Source organism: Lepisosteus oculatus, unplaced genomic scaffold (assembly GCF_040954835.1).
Source record: "Lepisosteus oculatus isolate fLepOcu1 unplaced genomic scaffold, fLepOcu1.hap2 HAP2_SCAFFOLD_62, whole genome shotgun sequence".
Taxonomy (NCBI): domain Eukaryota; kingdom Metazoa; phylum Chordata; class Actinopteri; order Semionotiformes; family Lepisosteidae; genus Lepisosteus; species Lepisosteus oculatus.
The window spans coordinates 715,471-737,578 of record NW_027168171.1 but is presented as its reverse complement, the minus strand read 5'-3'; the positions used below and the strand labels follow the sequence as shown (position 1 = coordinate 737,578).

The following is a 22,108-nucleotide window of genomic DNA, read 5'->3' as shown; positions in this document are numbered from 1 at the left end:
CTCAGGTTCCTCGGTAACAGGTTGCCGTCATGTATATGAACTATAGAAAAGCATTTGCCACAACCCGTAAATTAGCACGCAAGTGCGGGCTAGTGAACACAGAACTGTATGGAGATCATCTCCAGCTCCGAGCTCAATTGCAATGAAAAAACATGCAGAACAGAACTGGAGAGCAGCTGAATTTGTGCTCGGTAGGGTGGGGAGGACTCAGCATTGCTATTGTTCTAATTGGCATGAACTGCAGGGGATCTGAATCAGAACATGTCAGTTAGTTCGATCATTGCGTCAATATGTAGGCCACGTTAATACAGAATTATTACTTTGTCTGTCTCGTCTTTGTATATAGCTGAATGTCCCTGACAATTTCATGTTAGTTTTTAAGAACGACATTGGTGCTAATATATACAGTGCCTTGCGAAAGTATTCGGCCCCCTTGAACTTTTCAACCTTTTGCCACATTTCAGGCTTCAAACATAAAGATATAAATTTTTTATTTTATGTGAAGAATCACCAACAAGTGGGACACAATTGTGAAGTGGAACGAAATCTATTGGATTTTTGAAACTTTTTTAACTAATAAAAAAATGAAAAGTGGGGCGTGCAAAATTATTCGGCCCCTTTACTTTCAGTGCAGCAAACTCACTCCAGAAGTTCAGCGAGGATCTCTGAATGATCCAATGTTGTCCTAAATGACTGATGGTGATACATAGAATCCACCTGTGTGTAATCAAGTCTCTGTATAAATGCACCTGCTCTGTGATAGTCTCAAGGTTCTGTTGAAAGCGCAGAGAGCATCATGAAGACCAAGGAACACACCAGGCAGGTCCGTAATACTGTTGTGGAGAAGTTTAAAGCCGGATTTGGATACAAAAAGATTTCCCAAGCTTCAAACATCCCAAGGAGCACTGTGCAAGCGATCATCTTGAAATGGAAGGAGTATCAGACCACTGCAAATCTACCAAGACCTGGCCGTCCCTCTAAACTTTCAGCTCAGACAAGGAGAAGACTGATCAGAGATGCAGCCAAGAGGCCCATGATCACTCTGGATGAACTGCAGAGAACTACAGCTGAGGTGGGAGAGTCTGTCCATAGGACAACAATCAGTCTTACACTGCACAAATCTGGCCTTTATGGAAGAGTGGCAAGAAGAAAGCCATTTCTCAAAGATATCCATAAAAAGTCTCGTCTAAAGTTTGCCACAAGCCACCTGGGAGACACCCCAAACATGTGGAAGAAGGTGCTCTGGTCAGATGAAACCAAAATCGAACTTTTTGGCCACAATGCAAAACGATATGTTTGGCGTAAAAGCAACACAGCTCATCACCCTCAACACACCATCCCCACTGTCAAACATGGTGGTGGCAGCATCATGGTTTGGGCCTGCTTTTCTTCAGCAGGGACAGGGAAGATGGTTAAAATTGAGGGGAAGATGGATGCAGCCAAATACAGGACCATTCTGGATGAAAACCTGTTGGAGTCTGCAAAAGACCTGAAACTGGGACGGAGATTTATCTTCCAACAAGACAATGATCCCAAACATACAGCAAAATCTACAAAGGAATGGTTCACAAATAAACGTATCCAGGTGTTTGAATGGCCAAGTCAAAGTCCAGACCTGAATCCAATCGAGAATCTGTGGAAAGAGCTGAAAACTGCTGTTCACAAACACTCTCCATCCAACCTCACTGAGCTCGAGCTGTTTTGCAAGGAAGAATGGGCAAGAATTTCAGTCTCTCGATGTGCAAAACTGATAGAGACATACCCCAAGCGACTTGCAGCTGTAATCGCAGCAAAAGGTGGCTCTACAAAGTATTAACGCAAGGGGGCCGAATAATTTTGCACGCCCCACTTTTCATTTTTTTATTAGTTAAAAAAGTTTCAAAAATCCAATAGATTTCGTTCCACTTCACAATTGTGTCCCACTTGTTGGTGATTCTTCACATAAAATAAAAAATTTATATCTTTATGTTTGAAGCCTGAAATGTGGCAAAAGGTTGAAAAGTTCAAGGGGGCCGAATACTTTCGCAAGGCACTGTACATATATAGCATATAAGGAACACGTAAAAGTTTAGTCCATGCTGAAAAGATAAGAAAACCGCCACAACGTTTCATCTTGGAATAAATCTTTACTTGTTGTTTTGCAGCCTACCCATTCTGACCTAACTCCTCCCTTGAAATTCCCTAACAGATAAGGGTACGTAACGGCTCATGCGATGCTCAGTTGCAATTTGTCCCAAAACAAACAAGAACAGCAGCTGAGGGTTTGAGTTTGAACATGCACTGTATTAAAGCAGCTTTTATTTCCATTGATAAATGCTAGATATTCCTACAGAGATTCTCCAGGTGAGTAAGCGATTCCTGTTCCTATTTCTATTTCTATTTCATATATATATACAGTATATATACAGTATTGTACTATTATTATATAATTCGTTACACTGTGGCTGTGTTGTGTGTGTTAAGCTGCTGTTGCACTGCAATTTCCCTCACGGGATCAATAAAGTATCTATCTATAAGAAGACATTACCAACAACGACCACAAGATGGAGATATTGTCTAGACTTTACCAACAACGACCATAAAATGGAGATATTGTTCAAAGAGGCAAGAAGGGCAAAGCCGCGATAAGGTAAAATCATTTTTTGTAAGAGATTGCTGTCAGAATGCACATCCGTATCCCAAACAGAATCTCTAGTAAAATATGATCATTTGTGAAACAGGCAAATGAGTGTCTGCTACAATATGATTGCTACAGATGCAGCCATTCAAAATGCGCGGGCGATACCGCATTATTTTCCGGTACGCTGTACGCAGTCTACCGCGAGTTACCGGTAAATACCGCGAGTTACCGGTAAATTCCGCTAGCAAAATAATAGCATCCGGAATTTCCGCAAGGTGGAGCTAATAAAGCTCAACTTCTCATGTTTGAGCTGTAGCCATCAAAGTCTTTAATGAAGATATTACGAATAGTATTAATAATAAATGACCTTGGACAAGCTGTAAACTCAAAGTATTGCCCTGGTCCACATTATTTTTTTCATTGACCGTCTTTGTAAAAGTAACACCACAGCATTTCTCAATCACGCATTTTTTTCCAATCATGCAAAGTACAGTAATTTTTGAGAATCGATTCACCATGCCTTTCACATGCTCATAAAAGAGGTTGATTTAGGAACATAAACATATTACCGTATGCAAACTGTACTGTATACAGTTTGTATATGTATATGTATATGTATATTTAATGTCTTAACTGTGCCCGTTTAAGTATTGAATATTTATATGGAATTTTACCACTGAAGGGAAATCTTAGTGCCTGAGCATAAAAAGAATAAGAGCATACTGCAACGCGTGTGAAGGCCATAAACGATATTAATTTTGGAACATAAACATACAGTATATGGCTGGTCTCGGTACTTTAAAGAAAACATACACGAAACATGGTTTCATTATGACCAGAATCGGTCTTGAGATATTTTTAACTTGATTTACAGTATTTGAGAGGTATGTCTTGACACCGATACTACGTAAATACTCCTCACGTATATGTTTCTAGGTTTATATTATGCATTTCATACGGTCAAATTGCTTTTGAGCAACTGATAAGAAGCGCGAAACGGTATGCCCAGGGCGTTTTAGTTTTAGTTTTGTTTTAATGCAGTGCGGTGGATTGATTAGAGATATCAAGTACATACAAGTCATTTTTTAAATGTTGTAGTTCGTCTTGTAAAAATGGACAGCGGCCTCTTGCTCAGGGCCGCTGGAATGCAGGTAGATTCTTTTCAACATGCTTTTACATAATATGTTGTAACAATGATTTCAAAAAGAAACTACAGAAGCCTTACAGATTAAAAATATCTCACCTTGCCAATGTGTCTTCAGGCTTCCCATGTACAAAAAGGCCCAAGGACTCTAGCAGTCTTACAACCACTATCCTGTTTGCCTCACCAGACACGATCTCTATTCTGTGGTAATCCACGATGACCCAATTCTTCAGGTGATTCATCATGTCCTCCCTCGCCTGTTGAGAGGCCATCCTGATCTCTTCTGCCGTGGCGTGCTTCATACACGCCCTCTTCAAGTGAGCAGGAAGCTGATCAAGAGTATTCAGGCACATCTTGCACACCAGGGGAATCCTCGCGGGTTTCCTTTGAAAATAAATAATACCATCTGTGTATAGAAACAAGCTAAGACTGATTTCTTAAATTATCCTTAATTTTCTCTCTCATAGTTTGAGCATAATGATTTTATTGCATTTATATAAGAATTGCTCATTGCTCCAAAATAAATAATGGTTTCATAAAAAAGTCAACACTTACTTGGTCTCAGTCACAGACTTTCCAATAGAAGCCATTGTGGAGTTCAGCAACTGCAGGTCCTAGAAGTGGGGAAGGAATTTGTAAAGAGAAATTGAATTACAATACAGAAGGAATGGCTGAGGGATCACTGAAATATATATATACAAATTCCAAAGACTGAGTCCATATAGAAACAACTACCTTTCATTTTCAGTATAAGAAAAAAAAAACATTATCTTCCAAAGCATCATAAAATTGTCCCTTCTTCCAGACTCTACTTCTCTCTTGTAGTAGTATAGCAGACCTTTCCAGGTGAGCAGATCACAGAGTCCGAAATGAGCTTCCTCCATCAAGCAAAGTACCTGAACATGACTCTGTCTTCATAAAAGCGCCCCTGTAATAAAGAAATTAAATCCGAAATCAAGAGGGCAGTTGCCTACTGAAATACAAGAAGTCATCAATTTTAACCTAGCAACACATTAAAGGCTGCATCTATACAAGTACGATTCTAGAAATGCTCACCAGATTACGTTTTAAGAAGGAACTGCGCCTCAGGTTCCGCCGAGATCTTAACTCGGATGGCAGGATTCAGAGTCCGGAGTGCGGACTGATGGCGCACGGAGGGTCCATATACTGTGGATCCCTCAGTGATCTTCCGCGTATTCAAACCGCCAGCGTGTGACTCCCCTTTCCCCGTGACCTCATTGCTCTGCTCTCTCCTCTGTGCAGCTGAGCCCGACTCACGGTAAAATGGAAAAAAATATGCCCTCGACGTGAGATTTACTCTGGAGCGAGCCAGTGTTGCGCATAGCTGCCTTCAAAGGTGCTGAAAGCTTGAGCTACTCTCAATGTCATGCTGCTCTTCCCCGGAGTAAATCTGTTACATTGAAAGAATGCTTCTGGCAGGTTCGAAAAGGGACCCTTGTTAATTGGAGAAATCAATGATTTTGAATGAATTCTGTATGCGTTAAAAGACAGCTATACACAGAAAACATGCAGGACACTGCTCATGATGTTTCCCGAGCCGAAACACAGTGCGTTTTTTCTAGCCATTTGACAAAGCCCACCCACTGAAAACTGCAGCAGATCGTGTAAAGACGTTCAACTTTGTAACTACTGCACGCACAGGAAGCAGAATAAATTCCTCTTTTCAAACTGTCAAAGGTTTGCTTTGCGAACGCTGCAGGACATCGCACAATCTCTTTTGAATGGGGACAAACGATTTCTTATGGGGCGCAGTAAGTACAGACGTTTAAAATGCTCCACTCATGCCGACGATGCAGCATGAAGAAGCGCAACCTAACGTTTGACAGACAAAAGCCAGGCGCCGCTACGAGCAATATGAAATCATACTGACAGCACACGGCGTTTCGCGCTGACACAAAAGTAATCTCGACAGACGCTGTTCTCTGCATAAAGCTGAAAGAGCTAAAGAGCGTTTCTGTTGACACGTAACAAGCTCGTTTCTTTCTACCATGATATCACCGTGACCAAATCTGTCTTTAAACACCTTGCTCAGTCTCTGACGAGACTGTCAAAAATTGCTTTCGCCGATTGTATTGCAAACCGGCGGAAGCGGGGTATTGGGAAAAGTTTTCAACTAGCAATAATCGCGCCTCGGCTAAACCTCACAGGCTACGATACTGCCACTGCGCAAAGCTGACGGTTGCCAGGCAACCGCGGGGATCCTATGGAAATCGTTATCGATCGTCTCATGGCATGTCGTTGCTGTAACGCTTCATATTTGTCGTCTTCTTCTTCTTCTAGCTTGAGGTTTTGAAGAATTTCATGACAGACAAGGGCTCCGTTGGGAACAAAGGGCGTTGTGAGAAAACCGTTGCTTATTTTCAGCAGCAGAAATACAACCCTTTAAATACAAGATGACAGAACAATGACGAAGGGCATGCCGGGAGGAACTCATGCACTACAGAGGAAAGGGGGCGGGCACGTACAGTTCACATTCAAGCCACAAGTACTCTTCTTGGATGTTGCACAAACAAATCCTAACGTCTTGAAAGCATTGCAGCATGTTTGTGTCCCACTTCCCGTGGCTGCGGGACGACTGACACGAACGGACAAACGCAATCTGTGGCGTTTAGCGTGACATAGTCTTGCAGGCATCGTGCTGTCTCACTGCAATATTATACCGCTGGAGGAAACAGTCCATCTGGCCATGAAACTCATTTGAACGTCTAGCTACAGCAACTAACAATATCATGATTTATTCAGGATGTGTGGAATCAGCACGTCCCGGAGACAGCTTCCGAAATCGTGAGCATTCTCTGGTGGTAGGGGCGTTCAAGATGGCGCTCAGGTGGGAGGTAAAGTTTAGTGGTTGGGGAGTTTTTTTGAGTTTTTCATGACCTGAATATTAATTTTTGCTTTTTTTGACTACAGAAAAATAAGGACTTAACACTAGTTGTTTAAACTTCAGTTATAATTGAAAGAAAAAAAAACGATTTTTTTTTAGGTTTAAAAAGTCCGATATGAGTAACACTAGGAAAAGAAAAGAGAGTGCTGGGTCTTCGAAGGAGAACTCTAAGATACCTCAATCGTATATGTATAGCACTACAAAAAAATCGATGGCAACTAAAGGGAAAAGTGAAGCAGCTGCAGGGGCAGCAACAGGGCGGAGGCGCCGCGCGCCCGGCCGACGTGTTGGACCGGTGCGCTTTACGTGCTGAAATAAACACGCGACAGCCCCGAAATGTTTCCAGAGTGCTGTGCACTGAAGACTTGCCTGGTGCTCCTCCGTGCAGATTGTTTGTCCTCCTCCAGTGCGGGACGAGCCAACACAAGGGAGCGCATTCGCCAACATCCAGGCACGCAATGCGATTTGGAAAGCAGCTCCTTTCCAAAGAGTGGCACACGAACGATCCTTCAGTCCCGCTCGGGGAGCACGGAACCCCCGCCACACACAGCTTCAAGTAGCGAGTCAGGCGCCGGGGCTTTCGCTTACGGCCACACCACCCTGAACACGCCCGATCTCGTCTGATCTCGGAAGCTAAGCAGCGTCGGGCCTGGTTAGTACTTGGATGGGAGACTGCCTGGGAATACCAGGTGCTGTAAGCTTTTGCTCTCCCGGCCAGCAGGGGTCGCCGTTGGTGCCGTAGGCTTTGGGAGGAAAACCTGCAGGATGGAAAGGTGATCTATAGCCTCATCTCTAGAGATGTTTTGTTGCTGTGGCATGTGTGTGACCCATATTCAAAAAAAAAAACCCGTCTGTAAAACGAATATCGAAGCTGCCTCTAAATCTGCAAATGAAGATGAGTCGATAAACCACTCGTTTTTCGTATAACTAGACATATATTCATTTGTTACCGATTTCATTCATTGAGCACGGATACAATAGAGGTACAGCCATTCACTGTTTGACATGTCTGCACTGGTACAGAACCGAGCAATCAGAAAACGGGTGAAACTGTCTTTAGACTCAGCATACAGTACCGAGGCCCCCCATGACCAAATAAAGGCTAACCTCGATAATCAGCCTAAAGAACGCAGACTACAGCAAAACGCCTGACTTTGAAAAGGGAATGAACGTCCGGAAGGAGTAGTGGAACTAGCTTGAGATGCTTCTCCGGACCCCTAACTAAAAGCCAGCGAGAACCAGCAGCGGCGTCCACTCCTGTCGAACCGGGATCCTTCCGCAGCCACGCAGCTCGTGGTGTCCTAACCCTCCCGTATCTGATTTTGGACCAAGCACATCAGGGGAGAGCGCGAACGCAGTCCCCCACTACCAGAAATTATGCAGTCGAGATTCCCACATTTGGGGAATTCGCAGGGGTCAGCACGGCCGGAGTGCAATGGCCGAGCCTCGCCCTGGGTGAACCTCCTTCTTGATCAAGGTATCTCCCCTGCCAGGTAAGTATGAGTTAAACAGGCCCCTGCAAGCGGCCCGCACCCACAGCACAAATCGCGCAGCCTAGGCCACCTCCTCGCCCCGCACGCCACCGCCTCCTGCTGGGCCCACTCTTTCACACACTCACACGCCACACTAACACTCAAAAGTGTGGGCAAAACGAGAAAACGAGCGCGCCGTTTCCTACACATCTGCAGTCGCCGTTGCGCATTCGCAGCATGTCCCGGGATGCAATTCGGCCTCATTTGCATAACTCCAGACCGGCAGATCTCCACGCAAGCTCGCGACGTGCGCCTGCCACACACCGAACAAACCTTTTCAGCAATTTCCAAAAAACGGGCCTGCTCGCCTGCCCACAAGGCTCCGTCTCTTACCTGCTCTCCAGAGCCTGCTGCCTTCTGTGCTTTTCTCTCGGCACCGCTGCAGTGCACACAACTCCTGCAGCGGGAGGGGGGGAGAAAGTTCCCGCGCTCCGCCGCAGGGAAGGCTCGCTCCGTGCGCACACGTCCTTTCGATGCCAGTCCAACAAGTGCTCCGCATTAGCTGCGTCGGGGCTCCGGCGTGTCGCACCTCACCTCACCTCGCACTGCCCCCTCCTTGAATGTCTGCCGCTGGGCATGCCCCGCTCTCCTCCGCCTTATCTTATCGCGTGTGAGCACCGACAATGGCCACAATGCCGGGGAATGGCACCTGTAAAGTGTTAATTGGGGCACAGGAACAGCCCGTCTCGTCTCGGGGGGGCCGGCTTCAGAGACAATACAGCAAACACAGCGGGGCGGGGGAAGAAGACGACACCACACATGCGGGTACATTCAGCTCCGGCGGGAACGAGACATTTGTCGGTCTTTTCAAGTGTTGAGAGCCGAGCAATCCTTCACTTGTATCGTTTCTCCCCGGTGACTAGATCTGGCCCTGCGACTCTCGATCGGGCTCACCCCCGGGGCAGCCCAGCAGGTGTGAGCCTGGCCGGCACCCGGATGGGAGATTCCACCCCGGAAAAGCTCCGGTTGCTGCTGCTCCTGCAAGAGGTGTGACTGGGACCAGTAGGGAGCGCTCACCCTGCGGGCTGTGTGGCTCTCTTACGCCCCAGCCTCCTGATGGCGACACTCTGCTGCACAAACAGAGGTCAAACCGAGGTCCCGACCCTCCTTGGCCATTAGGAAACCCCAGGGCGTCTCTCAAAAAGAGACGCCGGGGGTGTCCCTCTGGTGTTAGTGCTCCCCTTTACCCATCAGTCGGGGTCTCCTCCTAATCCCCGTCTCACCTGTAACAATCAATGACGAGGCCCCCCTGTCCGTGAGATTTAGTACTCGCGCAAGAGACCGGGGGCAGAGCGCGAACGCGGTCCCCCGCCCCCCACAAAGTGCGCGCTCCGGGTTCCCTCTCGGGGCCCTGCAACACAGCGGAAGGGCAGCGAGAAGGAGCCTCTTGCTCTGACGCCGCAAGGCCACAAGAGGGCGGAGGCGCCGCGCGCCCGGCCGACGTGTTGGACCGGTGCGCTTTACGTGCTGAAATAAACACGCGAAATCCCCGAAATGTTTCCAGAGTGCTGTGCACTGGAGGTTTTTGTCTGGTGAAGACTTGCCTGGTGCTCCTGCGTGCAGATTGTTTGTCCTCCTCCAGTGCGGGACGAGCCAACACAAGGGAGCGCATTCGCCAACATCCAGGCACGCAATGCGATTTGGAAAGCAGCTCCTTTCCAAAGAGTTGCACACGAACGATCCTTCAGTCCCGCTCGGGGGGCACGGAACCCCCGCCACACACAGCTTCAAGTAGCGAGTCAGGCGCCGGGGCTTTTGCTTACGGCCACACCACCCTGAACACGCCTGATCTCGTCTGATCTTGGAAGCTAAGCAGCGTCGGGCCTGGTTAGTACTTGGATGGGAGACTGCCTGGGAATACCAGGTGCTGTAAGCTTTTGCTCTCCCGGCCAGCAGGGGTCGCCGTTGGTGCCGTAGGCTTTGGGAGGAAAACCTGCAGGATGGAAAGGTGATCTATAGCCTCATCTCTAGAGATGTTTTGTTGCTGTGGCATGTGTGTGACCCATATTCAAAAAAAAAAACCCGTCTGTAAAACGAATATCGAAGCTGCCTCTAAATCTGCAAATGAAGATGAGTCGATAAACCACTCGTTTTTCGTATAACTAGACATATATTCATTTGTTACCGATTTCATTCATTGAGCACGGATACAGTAGAGGTACAGCCATTCACTGTTTGACATGTCTGCACTGGTACAGAACCGAGCAATCAGAAAACGGGTGAAACTGTCTTTAGACTCAGCATACAGTACCGAGGCCCCCCATGACCAAATAAAGGCTAACCTCGATAATCAGCCTAAAGAACGCAGACTACAGCAAAACGACTGACTTTGAAAAGGGAATGAACGTCCGGAAGGAGTAGTGGAACTAGCTTGAGATGCTTCTCCGGACCCCTAACTAAAAGCCAGCGAGAACCAGCAGCGGCGTCCACTCCTGTCGAACCGGGATCCTTCCGCAGCCACGCAGCTCGTGGTGTCCTAACCTTCCTGTATCTGATTTTGGACCAAGCACATCAGGGGAGAGCGCGAACGCAGTCCCCCACTACCAGAAATTATGCAGTCGAGATTCCCACATTTGGGGAATTCGCAGGGGTCAGCACAGCCGGAGTGCAATGGCCGAGCCTCGCCCTGGGTGAACCGATTTCGATTTTTAAGAACTTTATTTTCTTTTCACAAAAAAATACAGGACATCACAAATCAGAAAGCTTTACATTCATATACATACTTAAAACAGTATATATGATCACATCTCATTACATTTTGACATGGTAACAGTTACATAGCAACAATTTTCTTTTTTTCTGGTGCAAATCACATTCTTTTCTTAAACTTGATAATGTTTTTCACAGTTTCTTGAGATATTGACCTATGCTCTCTATTTCCCACAGATTTTCTGCTTCCTCCCTCCCTTCTCTCCACAGATCTCTGAGGTAATAGTTCTCTCGGGTGATGAACAGGGCCAGGCTACCTGCTGCCTTGACTGGGATCTCGATGCCTTTGAACAGCCCCATGTTCCTCACTCTCCACAGGGCAACTTTCCCACTGTTCACCACGGCCCAGATCCTGTCAAACACGTCAGGAGGAAGTTTGACAGGAGAGATGCCGTATATGACGAAAGCAGCGGTCAGGGTAAATTGGGGCGAGAGAGCCAGCAACCAATCTTCAAACTGTGCCCAGAAGGCCTTAGCAAAAAAGCAGGACCACAGGAGATGGGATACAGTCTCCTCCTCGCCGCAGCCCACCCTAACGCAGCGAGGGCTGGGGGTGAGGCCCCTACGGTACAAGAAAGTTCGTACCGGTAAGCACTGGTGGACGACACTCCAGGCTAAATCTCTGTGAATGTTGCACAGAAACTTAGAGGATGTGTGTTTCCACACCTTCCTTGTTTGGGCTGATGTTAAAATGCCCACATGGGTCTGCCTATTGTTCTGGGGTGCAACGAAATCTTCCAGTTTTTGGACGCTGACATCTCGGAGGGGAATATGGCCAATTGGGTGAGATCTTAGAAAACTTTTAACTGTCCCATAAATTGAAGGGCATGTGTCAGAGAGTGGGACGTCCAGCTTGGGTCTGACACCCCACACTCTGAACACCTCCCTACCTACCCAGAGCCTGGAAAAATAAGTCCAGGTACGCGCTGCAGGTGCTGTTGCAAAGCCTCTCAGCACAGAGGCCAGGAAAATGCACAGCAGCTTCGTAGCAATATCTGGGACAGACTTCCCCCCTGAGGGTAGCGGCCTGTACATTATTTCCCTTCTGAGTCTTTCCTGCTTCCCACCCCATAGAAATTGAAACATCAATCTCCTCATCACCGCCGCAACACGGTGTGGGATTGGGAAGGTAGAAGCCAGAAAATTCAAGACAGGCAAGAGCTCGGCTTTGATGACCAGCACCTTCCCTGTCATGGTGAGGTCTCGGTCCTTCCATTGCATCAGTTTTTTGTTTAAGATTGGCAATTTGTTCTGCCAATTTACTGTTCCCATCTCTTCTCCAAAATACACCCCCAGGACCTTAATTCTCTTCTCTTGCAGCCTGAGATCATGTCCTTCTTTTGGCTCCCTCCAGTTCTGATAAAAAATCTCACTCTTAGATTTGTTAATTTTTGCGGAGGAAGCCAAAGAGAAACGATCACAGCACTGCAGAGCTCTGCTAATTGAGGCATTGTCAGAGAGGAGCAGGGTGACGTCATCCATGTATAGAGATGTCTTTACCTCTCCTCCCCCACTTCCAGGCACTGGTATCCCATTAATGGCCTGATCCTGGCGCAAGGCACAGGCTAAGGGCTCCATAGCCAAAACGCATAACAAGGGGGATAATGGGCAGCCCTGCCTCACCCCTGAACAGACTTCAAAGGGGCGTGATCTATTGCCATTAACCATGACTCTGCTGTTGCTACCTGTGTACAGCAGGTTAATCCACTTTCTCATGATGGGGCCAAACTTCATGTGCTCAAGTCCCGATGTTAAGTACTGCCGGTTTAGGCGGTCAAAGGCCTTTTCTAGGTCTACACCTAAAATGCAAAGAGGGAGGGAGCGATCCTCAGAGTACAGACAGACATCCCTCAACAAGGCCAGGTTGTCGCTCATCAGGCGTCCTGCTATCCCACAAGTCTGTTCTTTCCCTACCAGTGAGGCCACTACATTTTGTAGGTGCAGGAAAAGGGCTTTGGACAGGATCTTAGTGTCCACGCCTAACAGGCTGAGGGGTCTCCAGTTCTTTATGTCATTTTTTGCTCCTTTCTTAAACAAGAGAGAGATAGTGCCTTCTCTTAAGGAGTCAGGCAGCAATTCTGTCTTATATCTTTCCTCGAATAGGACCAGTAGCGGATCCTGAAGCAGATCCCAAAAGGTGCAATAAAATTCTTTAGGGAGCCCGTCAGCACCTGGAGTTTTCCCCTTCTGTAAGCTCTCCATAGCCTGTCTCAGCTCTTCTACTGTCAAATCCCTCTCAAGTACTTCCCTATCTTCTTCACTCAAAACGTTTTCTAGCTTTGAGGTAAAAAAATGAATTTCTTCATCCTTTACCTCTGTAGAGCTGTACAGTCTTGAGTAGAAGGCCTTGGTGCAGGAGAGGATAGCACTCGGCTCTGTTCTCTCTCGTCCCTCCTCATCAACTACACTTTCCATGACAGACTTGGAGCCTACCACTTTCCTGAAAAAGAAGCGAGTACACTTCTCATTTTCTTCCAAGAACTGCACTCTGCCTCTTAACAGCACTCCTCGACTACTTTCTTCGGCTATGCTCCGGATGTCCTTTTTTAAAAGGGTGATATCCTCGAGCACATCGAAGCCACTGTGCAGCATCGTGTAGAGACGCTGCAGCTGCCTCTGTTTCCTGGCTAGCACTCCTCTCCGTCTGGCAGCAGCCTTCCTTCCCTCAGCCATGAAAAAGGTCTTTGTCCTCATCTTCACCTCCTCCCACCACTCTCCTACTGACCCGTACAGACACTGCAAGGACAGCCACTGTGATAGTTTCTCCTTGTAGCGGGATACTACCCCCTCGTTCTCTAGCAGCTTTGTGTTGAGTTTCCAGAGGCCTGGGCCAAAGACAGTCCCGCCCTGGAGTTCCACTCTACACCCTAAAGCCTGATGATCTGAGAAGAAGACAGGCTGAAGAGTGACCCCAACAACTTTCACTCTCTCTGAGACAAAGCAATAGTCAATTCTGGAGCTGCTATTCCTCCCTGACCATGCATATCCTGCTGTTGTGGGATATATACATCTATATGTGTCTGAGAGTTTAAAGTCTTGAACTAAGTTTTGCAGGGCCAGTGAGCTGGAATCCAATTTTATCGGAGAGCTAGACTGCCTGTCTGTGTGCTCTAAGATACAATTAAAATCCCCTCCCACTATCACGTCTGTGCTACTTAACAATAGGGGAGAGAGTGCCTTGAGTAGCTCCACCCTTCCTCCCACGTCAGTAGGAAAATACACATTGATTAGCCGCAGGTTAACAGTCCCCCATTCCACATCCACACACAGCAACCTGCCATCTATGACCCTCTGAATACTTTTCAATTTGAAAGCCCATCCTTTGAAAAGAATGGCCACGCCAGAGGCTCTGTTGTTATTGTCCCCTGACCAAACAGAAGGCCCTTTATCCCACCTATCTTCAAAGCTTTTATACCTCTCTTGATAGGCTAAAGCACACTCCTGCAACATCAACACATCTCCCTCTCTCTGCTGGAGGTAATCAAAGACACACTGACATTTAACTCCGTCATTGATACCTCTGGTGTTAAGAGAAATTATGTTTAGAGCCATATTACATAAGAAAGTGGAACCAGTCTTTACAAAACACATTTCTCTTCGGTCTCACCTGTTACCTTCTTCTTTTTCTTTTTCTTCTTACCAATTTCCTGCCAGCCATCCTCTGAATGAGCCTTCATCAGGGTGGCAGCAGTAAAAGCATTCACGGAGTCCATTTCAAGGAAGGGGGTAGAGGGAGGGGTGGAGGGGTTCCAGCTGTCCCCATCGCCATTCTCTCCTTCCTCCTCGCTCGGGGAGAAAACAGAGTCATTTTTCCTTTTCCTCAAGTCCAGCTCCTGGGAGCACTGAGGGGAAAGGGGTGCAGCCGATGCACCAGTCTCCTCTTCCCCCTCACCCACCAGCTGTTGCAGATCCTCCGTGATGGACTGGATGGAGGAGAGGAGGGCATCTGTAGCACTTGCAGAGTCTGAGAAAAGCAGCTCCGCTGAATCCTGGGTATCGTCGCTGGACCCGCTCCACCGGGGGGCCCCACACTGGCCCTCGTTCTGAGGAGCAGGAGTGGGGGAGGGGTCCTCGCTGTTCTCGGGGGTTTTCAAACCCTCGTGCTTGTCTGGTGCAGTCTGCGGTTGTGGGAGCGTAGTGGATTTCTCTTCCACCGGCCCCGGAGCCACAGCAGGACTGATCCTGGCTGGAGGCTGAGACTCTTTGTCCAACAAGGGTTCTTTGTTTGACTTGTTGTTTGCTTTGGCTTTTCGGGCCGGTTTGGCTGAAACAAACACTGCCTCATCCTTTCTCATTTTGAGTTTATTGGCGTAGGCGTGAGGGCAGTTCTTAAAAACGTGTCCTTCCGAGCCACATAAATTGCACTTTGGCAGCATTGAACAGTCAGAGGCTAAATGTCCCTGTTTGCCACAGGTCTTGCAGCATTTCACAGTGCAGGAAGATGCCAGGTGTCCCACAGCACCACAGCGCCGACACACCTTTGGTTGTCCCACATAAAAAACATAGCCATTGCAGGCGCCCAGCCGGATTGTAGAGGGCAGGTGCCTTAAGCCTCCATTTACATTGTCCGGTAGTAAGCGAACCTCGAATTTCCTTGCTCCTGTTTTTATACCGTCAACATCTCTAACCTCAGTTCCATGGTGGACGGTGCAGTACTGGTTAAGCCAGGTGTGAATGTCCTCCGTCTTTGCCAGTTCCGAGAACATAACAACATGCACCGTTTTCCTCTCTCTCTGTGTCAGAGGCTGCAAGTTGATCTTCTCAAGTGCAGGAACTTTCCCTCTTTTTGCCTCAAACACATCCACGCATTGTTCAAACAGAGGATAGGTACCAAATACAACCTCAAATGCTTTCTGACCTGGGAGAGCAAAGATGAAATCCAAGTGCCGAGGTTCAAAGCCAAGTTCCTTCTGTAACACTTTTCTGCTGAACTGCATACGATCCATGAACAGGTCATCCAAAAGCTCAAAACGTACAGCATTCTTGCGGGATCCAAAGGTTGCCATCTCAAACTGCAAAACAAACACTGCTTCCACAAAACAAGAAAACAATCCAACTACTCCAACTACAGGCTGATCAAGGTATCTCCCCTGCCAGGTAAGCCGAGAGCCGCAGGCGATGAGCCCGGAGCTGAACGGGCCCCACTGGCTCGTTTGTAAGGCCAGGTGCATTGCCAACCACGACCGGCAGGGCAGAGGCCTTGAAGGCAGCCTGGGCTCCTGCAGCTGTCCAGCCACGCACTCTGGTTTCTCTTCATCTCGTACAAATCTTTTGCCTTTTACTAAAGATTTCCATGAAGAGGAGCATGAATGATTTCCATACAATTTTTGTGCTTTCCTGCCTTCGGGTGGGGCGCAGCTGGGCTGGTCAAAGAGAGAAAACAAAACCGCTCACAATCACTCTTATTACTGCGACTGTGGCCGTCTGCTCTGCGAGTCCTCGGTCTCCGCCTGTCTGATTGGTGCTCTTTTCTTTGGGGGGCGGGAAGTGTCCGGCCGCAAATATGAAGCGTTACAGCAACGACATGCCATGAGACGATTGATAACGATTTCCATAGGATCCACGCGGTTGCCTGGCAACCGTCAGCTTTGCGCAGTGGCAGTATCGTAGCCTGTGAGGTTTAGCCGATGTGCGATTATTGCTAGTTGAAAACTTTTCCCAATACCCCGCTTCCGCCGGTTTGCAATACAATCGGCGAAAGCAATTCTTGACAGTCTCGTCAGAGACTGAGCAAGGTGTTTAAAGACAGATTTTGTCATGGTAACATCATGGTAGAAAGAAACAAGCTTGTTACGTCTCAACAGAAACACTCTTTAGCTCTTTCAGCGTTATGCAGAGAACAGCGTCTGTCGAGATCACTTTTGAGTCAGCGCGAAACGCCGTGTGCTGTCAGTTTGATTTCATATTGCTCGTAGCGGCGCCCGGCTTTTGTCTGTCAAACGTTAGGTTGCCCTTCTTCATGCTGCATCGTCGGCATGAGTGGAGCTTTTTAAACGTCTGTACTTACTGCGCCTCATAAGAAATCGTTTGTCCCCGTTCAAAACAGATTGTGCGATGTCCTGCAGCGTTCGCAAAGCAAACCTTTGACAGTTTGAAAGAGGAATTTATTCTGCTTCCTGTGCGTGCAGTAGTTACAAAGTTGAACGTCTTTACACGATCTGCCGCAGATCTTACAAACGAGCCAGTGGGGCCCGTTCAGCTCGGGGCTCATCGCCTGCGGCTCACGGCTTGCGAGCGTGCCCAATCCGTGCGATAACTCGGAAAACACCCGGCCACACTGTGCCGGAAACGACGCACTCTGGGAAGCCACTATGCAAAGCGAGGTCCCAAGAATCCCTGCGGCCGGACACTTCCCACCCCCCAAAGAAAAGAGCGCCAATCAGACGGCCGGAGACCGAGGACTCGCAGCAGACTGCCACAATCGCCATAACAAGACCGATTGCGAGCGTTTTTTGTTTTCTCTCTTTGACCAGCCAAGGCTGCGCCCCACCCGAAGGCAGGGAAGCACAAAAATTGCATGGAACTCATTCATGCTCCTCTCCACGGAAATCTTTAGTAAAAGGCGAAAGATTTGTACGAGATGAAGAGAAACCAGAGTGCGTGGCTGCACAGCTGCAGGAGCCCAGTCCGCCTTCAAAGCCTCTGCGCTGCCGGTCATGGTTGGCAATACACCTGGCCTTACAAACGAGCCAGTGGGGCCCGTTCAGCTCCGGGCTCATCGCCTGCGGCTCTCAGCTTGCGGCCGTGCCCAATCCGTGCGATAAGTCGGAAAACACCCAGCCACACTGTGCCGGAAACGACGCACTCTGGGAAGCCGCTATGCAAAGCGAGGTCCCAAGATCCCCTGCGGCCGGACACTTCCCGCCCCCCAAAGAAAAGAGCGCCAATCAGACAGCCGGAGACCGAGGACTCGCGGAGCAGACGGCCACAATTGCCATAACAAGAGTGATTGCGAACGTTTTTGTTTTCTCTCTTTGACCAGCCAGGCTGCGCCCCACCCGAAGGCAGGGAAGCACAAAAATTGCATGGAACTTATTCATGCTCCTCTCCACGGAAATCTTTAATAAAAGGCGAAAGATTTGTACGAGATGAAGAGAAACCAGAGTGCGTGGCTGCACAGCTGCAGGAGCCCAGACCGCCTTCAAAGCCTCTGCGCTGCCGGTCGTGGTTGGCAATGCACCTGGCCTTACAAACTAGCCAGTGGGGCCCGTTCAGCCCCGGGCTCATCGCCTGCGGCTCTCGGCTTGTGGGCGTGCCCAATCCGTGCGATAACTCGGAAAACACCCGGCCACACTGTGTCGGAAACAACGCACTGTAAGGCACCTTGAAGCGTGCACCCCCAACATTCTTCTTTGCACATCTGTGAAAGGTAAACTCTTGAGCAAACTCTGAACCAGCTCTAAGGAAACTAATCCGATTAGACGTTACTTTGACTCATCCTTTAAGGGACCCTTGATAATTGGAGAAATCAATGATTTCGAATGAATTCTGTATGCGTCAAAAGACAGCTATACACAGAAAACATGCAGGACACTGCTCATGATGTTTCCCGAGCCGAAACACAGTGCGTTTTTCCAAGCCATCTGACAAAGCCCGCCCACTGAAAACTGCAGCAGATCGTGTAAAGACGTTCAACTTTGTAACTACTGCACGCACAGGAAGCAGAATAAATTCCTCTTTTCAAACTGTCAAAGGTTTGCTTTGCGAACGCTGCAGGACATCGCAAAATCTCTTTTGAACGGGGACAAACGATTTCTTATGGGGCGCAGTAAGTACAGACGTTTAAAAAGCTCCACTCATGCCGACGATGCAGCATGAAGAAGCGCAACCTAACGTTTGACAGACAAAAGCCGGGCGCCGCTACGAGCAATATGAAATCAAACTGACAGCACACGGCGTTTCGCGCTGACTCAAAAGTGATCTCGACAGACGCTGTTCTCTGCATAACACTGAAAGAGCTAAAGAGCGTTTCTGTTGAGACGTAACCCAGTGGGCAAAAGACGTATAATATACGTCTATTAAACGCATACCTTAGACGTCTAAATGTGGTCTGCAATTCGTCTAGAATGAAATTCTAATATACGTCTATTGTTATACGTCAATTATACGTCTATGATTAGATGTTCATTATACGTAAATGGTTGGAGTTCTATTATACGGATAAATTTAGAGGACTATTATACATATATGGTAGGAGTTCCGGATAACTTTAGAGGACTATTCTACGTATATGGTTGGAGGTCTATTATACGGATAACTTTAGAGGTCTATTATACGTATATGGGTAGAGGTCTATTATACGGATAACTTTAGAGGTCTATTATATGTATATGGTTAGAGGTCTATTATACGGATAACTTTAGAGGTCTATTATACGTATATGGGTAGAGGTCTATTATACATCAAAGTTAGGTTTTACAGGTGTAGAAACTAGTAAATCAACCCAATGATTTGGTTTAGAAATTTATTCTGAAAATACACATTCACACCTGAAAAATATGTATTTCAAATTATACATTGTATACAATCAATCAACAATCAACATATGGGCAATAATCATAAAAAACACAACTAGTCTTAAACTTCAGCTACAAATTCTGGTAATATGGCAATATACAGTATAGTAACGGCAAACACAAACTAATTACATTAACACACTAACTCAAAACCACATTTTGATTCAAATATACATTTTAAAATGTACAACTTCTATATTTCCAAGAAAAAAAATATTACAATGGAAGTTAAGACGATTTTTGTCCACTATTTGCAAACCCTGTGTAATTGTCCTAACAGTTAGAACCAAAAACCTAGTATTTTCAGTGTCCAGATCTCCTGGCCCCCTGCCTTGCATATGCATTCTTCAAGTAACACATTGCGTGCTCCTTTATTTCTTTTTCTGCTGATTTAGGGCGGGACTTCAGCACCGCAGCTAGGAGAAAATTATATAATATTACTTCCCAAATTAATGATGATTAATATCTTCTTTAGTATAATCTAAAAAATGAACGGTTTACTAAGCTCAAAGCTGAAATAAATGTATAAAATTTGGCTTGCATCATAGAAGTTGAGCAATAAAGTCTGTCCTAATTAAAGAGTACCCAAAGTTTGAAAGTACAACATAGAATAAGAATAGAGAAACGGCAAAACGATTTAGTGTCATCTTCCCCATTCACACCATTCCCCATTTCGAATGAATTCTGTATGCGTTAAAAGACAGCTATACACAGAAAACATGCAGGACACTGCTCACGATGTTTGCCGAGCCGAAACACAGTGCGTTTTTCCAAGCCATTTGACAACGCCCGCCCACTGAAAACTGCAGCAGATCGTGTAAAGACGTTCAACTTTGTAACTACTGCACGCACAGGAAGCAGAATAAATTCCTCTTTTCAAACTGTCAAAGGTTTGCTTTGCGAACGCTGCAGGACATCGCACAACCTCTTTTGAACGGGGACAAACGATTTCTTATGGGGCGCAGTAAGTACAGACGTTTAAAAAGCTCCACTATTTTTATGTGCCATTTTTTGCTTATTCACTTACTATTTTAATCAAAATAATATTAAGAAAGATCTGTATGTATTCAGATAGTATTATTATTGTTCATACTTACTCGTCAAAAGAGGATTGCTGAGATATTTGCGGATATACTTCTACGTTTGAAAAACGTGTCCAAAATGGTGACCAACGAATACTAGCAATGCATTGTGGTATATAACCGGAAAATATGCTGGGTTCGATATTTTCTCAACGTATGCGTTTATTAATGTTGTTGATATTATGGTTGAAATTTAACATTGATAATACATCGCGGCTATGTGCCCCCTGCTATGAGCTGATGTGCAATTTTAACGCATGCAGTTAGTAAGGATCGGTCACTGTTGTATGGTATTATATACAGTATAATGACATTATGGAATAGGATGGGGACAGGCCTGGCATCACGGGGGGAGGGAGGAATGTCGCCCCTTCAGTTTTGGGCAAAAAGATGTACCTAACTTACCTAGGAGTATACGGCACTCTGCACAGTGTACGAAGTAATTTTCGCAGTAATTAATTTATTATATTTACTATATTTATTATACACGTGTAAATTAATTACTGCGAAAATAATTTACTTCGTACACTGTGCAGAGTGCCGTATACTCCTAGTTGCGGCACACACGATACATACAGTAAAAAGCCTCAGGCACTGTGTTAGATGTGTTTTCGACGTTATATATGCGTTTATTAATGTCGTCGATTTTACGGTTGCAATTCGACTTTGATTATACGTCGAGGCGACGTATATATACGTATAGCCGTATTTTCGCCGTGAATATACGTATATTCGACGAATCAGTGCCCACTGGGTAAACTCTTCAGCAAACTCTGAACCAGCTCTAAGGAAACTAATCCGATTAGACGTTACTTTGACTCATCTTTTTACGCTAGGGTTAGGGTTAGCATTCCCACACTACTTAGACACTTTGTTTACGCTCAGTGCTTGATTTTCGGAACTTCAGGATGAGTGGGAATTTTCTCCTATCTGTCAATTCTGTTTTGTTTTGGAGACTCTTGGCTGCCTATGTTGTACAGTGCAGCGTGAAGGAAACATTTTCCAAAACTGTCAGCTCAAAAGTTGTAAGAAAACCTCTCCAGCTGCTTTAACTCTCTTCATTTTTGTCATTTAATGTGACACTCGATGTATAACTGGAGCCTCACATATGCAAATGGTGAGGCTCCAGTTCGACACCCAGTTCAATACCACTTTACAGTAAATGACAAAAGCATGGCAGACTGTGCCGGACCGGCAGATTACTTCCGCTTATTTTTACCACATTAAACAATGGAAATCCAACCACTTGCATTTGTGACACTTGATTTTGGCTGCACCTAAGACACTCTTAAATCTTCAAACACATTTCTCTTCTCCCGCAACACTCTTGTCTGTCGGCGCTATGTGGCAGCGTTGCATGACAACCCATCTCACCACGGAAAGGAACCTAACAGCTTTGGTAAGAGAGGAGAAAAGGACCTGGCCCGTACGCGGCTCAAACCCGCAACCTTGGCGTTACTAGCACCACCATCTAACCAACTGAGCTAACCGACCTCACAACAGTGGTCCTCTCTGTGCTGCAAAAAATCAAGCTCAGGGAATTTCTTTTGTCCTTTGAATAGAAAGCCGTGTAATTCAGTGTACGGGCTTTCTCGTGCAG

The 22,108-nt window shown here is 46.6% G+C and overlaps 9 non-coding genes across 9 annotated transcripts; 4 read left to right on the top strand and 5 right to left on the bottom strand.

The window, feature by feature from the left end:
* Positions 1–5,817: 5,817 nt before the first annotated feature.
* Positions 5,818–5,959, bottom strand: LOC138231960 (U4 spliceosomal RNA). The gene has a single exon (XR_011186917.1). It is a non-coding gene; the product is annotated as a U4 spliceosomal RNA (small nuclear RNA).
* Positions 5,960–7,251: 1,292 nt separating this feature from the next.
* LOC138232046 (5S ribosomal RNA) lies at positions 7,252–7,370 on the top strand. Its single transcript, XR_011187005.1, has one exon. It is a non-coding gene; the product is annotated as a 5S ribosomal RNA (ribosomal RNA).
* Positions 7,371–8,006: 636 nt separating this feature from the next.
* Positions 8,007–8,170, bottom strand: LOC138231860 (U1 spliceosomal RNA). The gene has a single exon (XR_011186823.1). It is a non-coding gene; the product is annotated as a U1 spliceosomal RNA (small nuclear RNA).
* A 1,788-nt stretch (positions 8,171–9,958) lies between these two features.
* LOC138231845 (5S ribosomal RNA) lies at positions 9,959–10,077 on the top strand. Its single transcript, XR_011186815.1, has one exon. It is a non-coding gene; the product is annotated as a 5S ribosomal RNA (ribosomal RNA).
* A 636-nt stretch (positions 10,078–10,713) lies between these two features.
* LOC138231911 (U1 spliceosomal RNA) lies at positions 10,714–10,883 on the bottom strand. The gene has a single exon (XR_011186873.1). It is a non-coding gene; the product is annotated as a U1 spliceosomal RNA (small nuclear RNA).
* A 5,264-nt stretch (positions 10,884–16,147) lies between these two features.
* LOC138232048 (U5 spliceosomal RNA) lies at positions 16,148–16,264 on the top strand. Its single transcript, XR_011187007.1, has one exon. It is a non-coding gene; the product is annotated as a U5 spliceosomal RNA (small nuclear RNA).
* A 230-nt stretch (positions 16,265–16,494) lies between these two features.
* On the top strand, positions 16,495–16,636 carry LOC138232007 (U4 spliceosomal RNA). Its single transcript, XR_011186965.1, has one exon. It is a non-coding gene; the product is annotated as a U4 spliceosomal RNA (small nuclear RNA).
* Positions 16,637–17,393: 757 nt separating this feature from the next.
* On the bottom strand, positions 17,394–17,510 carry LOC138232017 (U5 spliceosomal RNA). Its single transcript, XR_011186976.1, has one exon. It is a non-coding gene; the product is annotated as a U5 spliceosomal RNA (small nuclear RNA).
* Positions 17,511–17,901: 391 nt separating this feature from the next.
* Positions 17,902–18,018, bottom strand: LOC138232051 (U5 spliceosomal RNA). The gene has a single exon (XR_011187010.1). It is a non-coding gene; the product is annotated as a U5 spliceosomal RNA (small nuclear RNA).
* Positions 18,019–22,108: the final 4,090 nt, after the last annotated feature.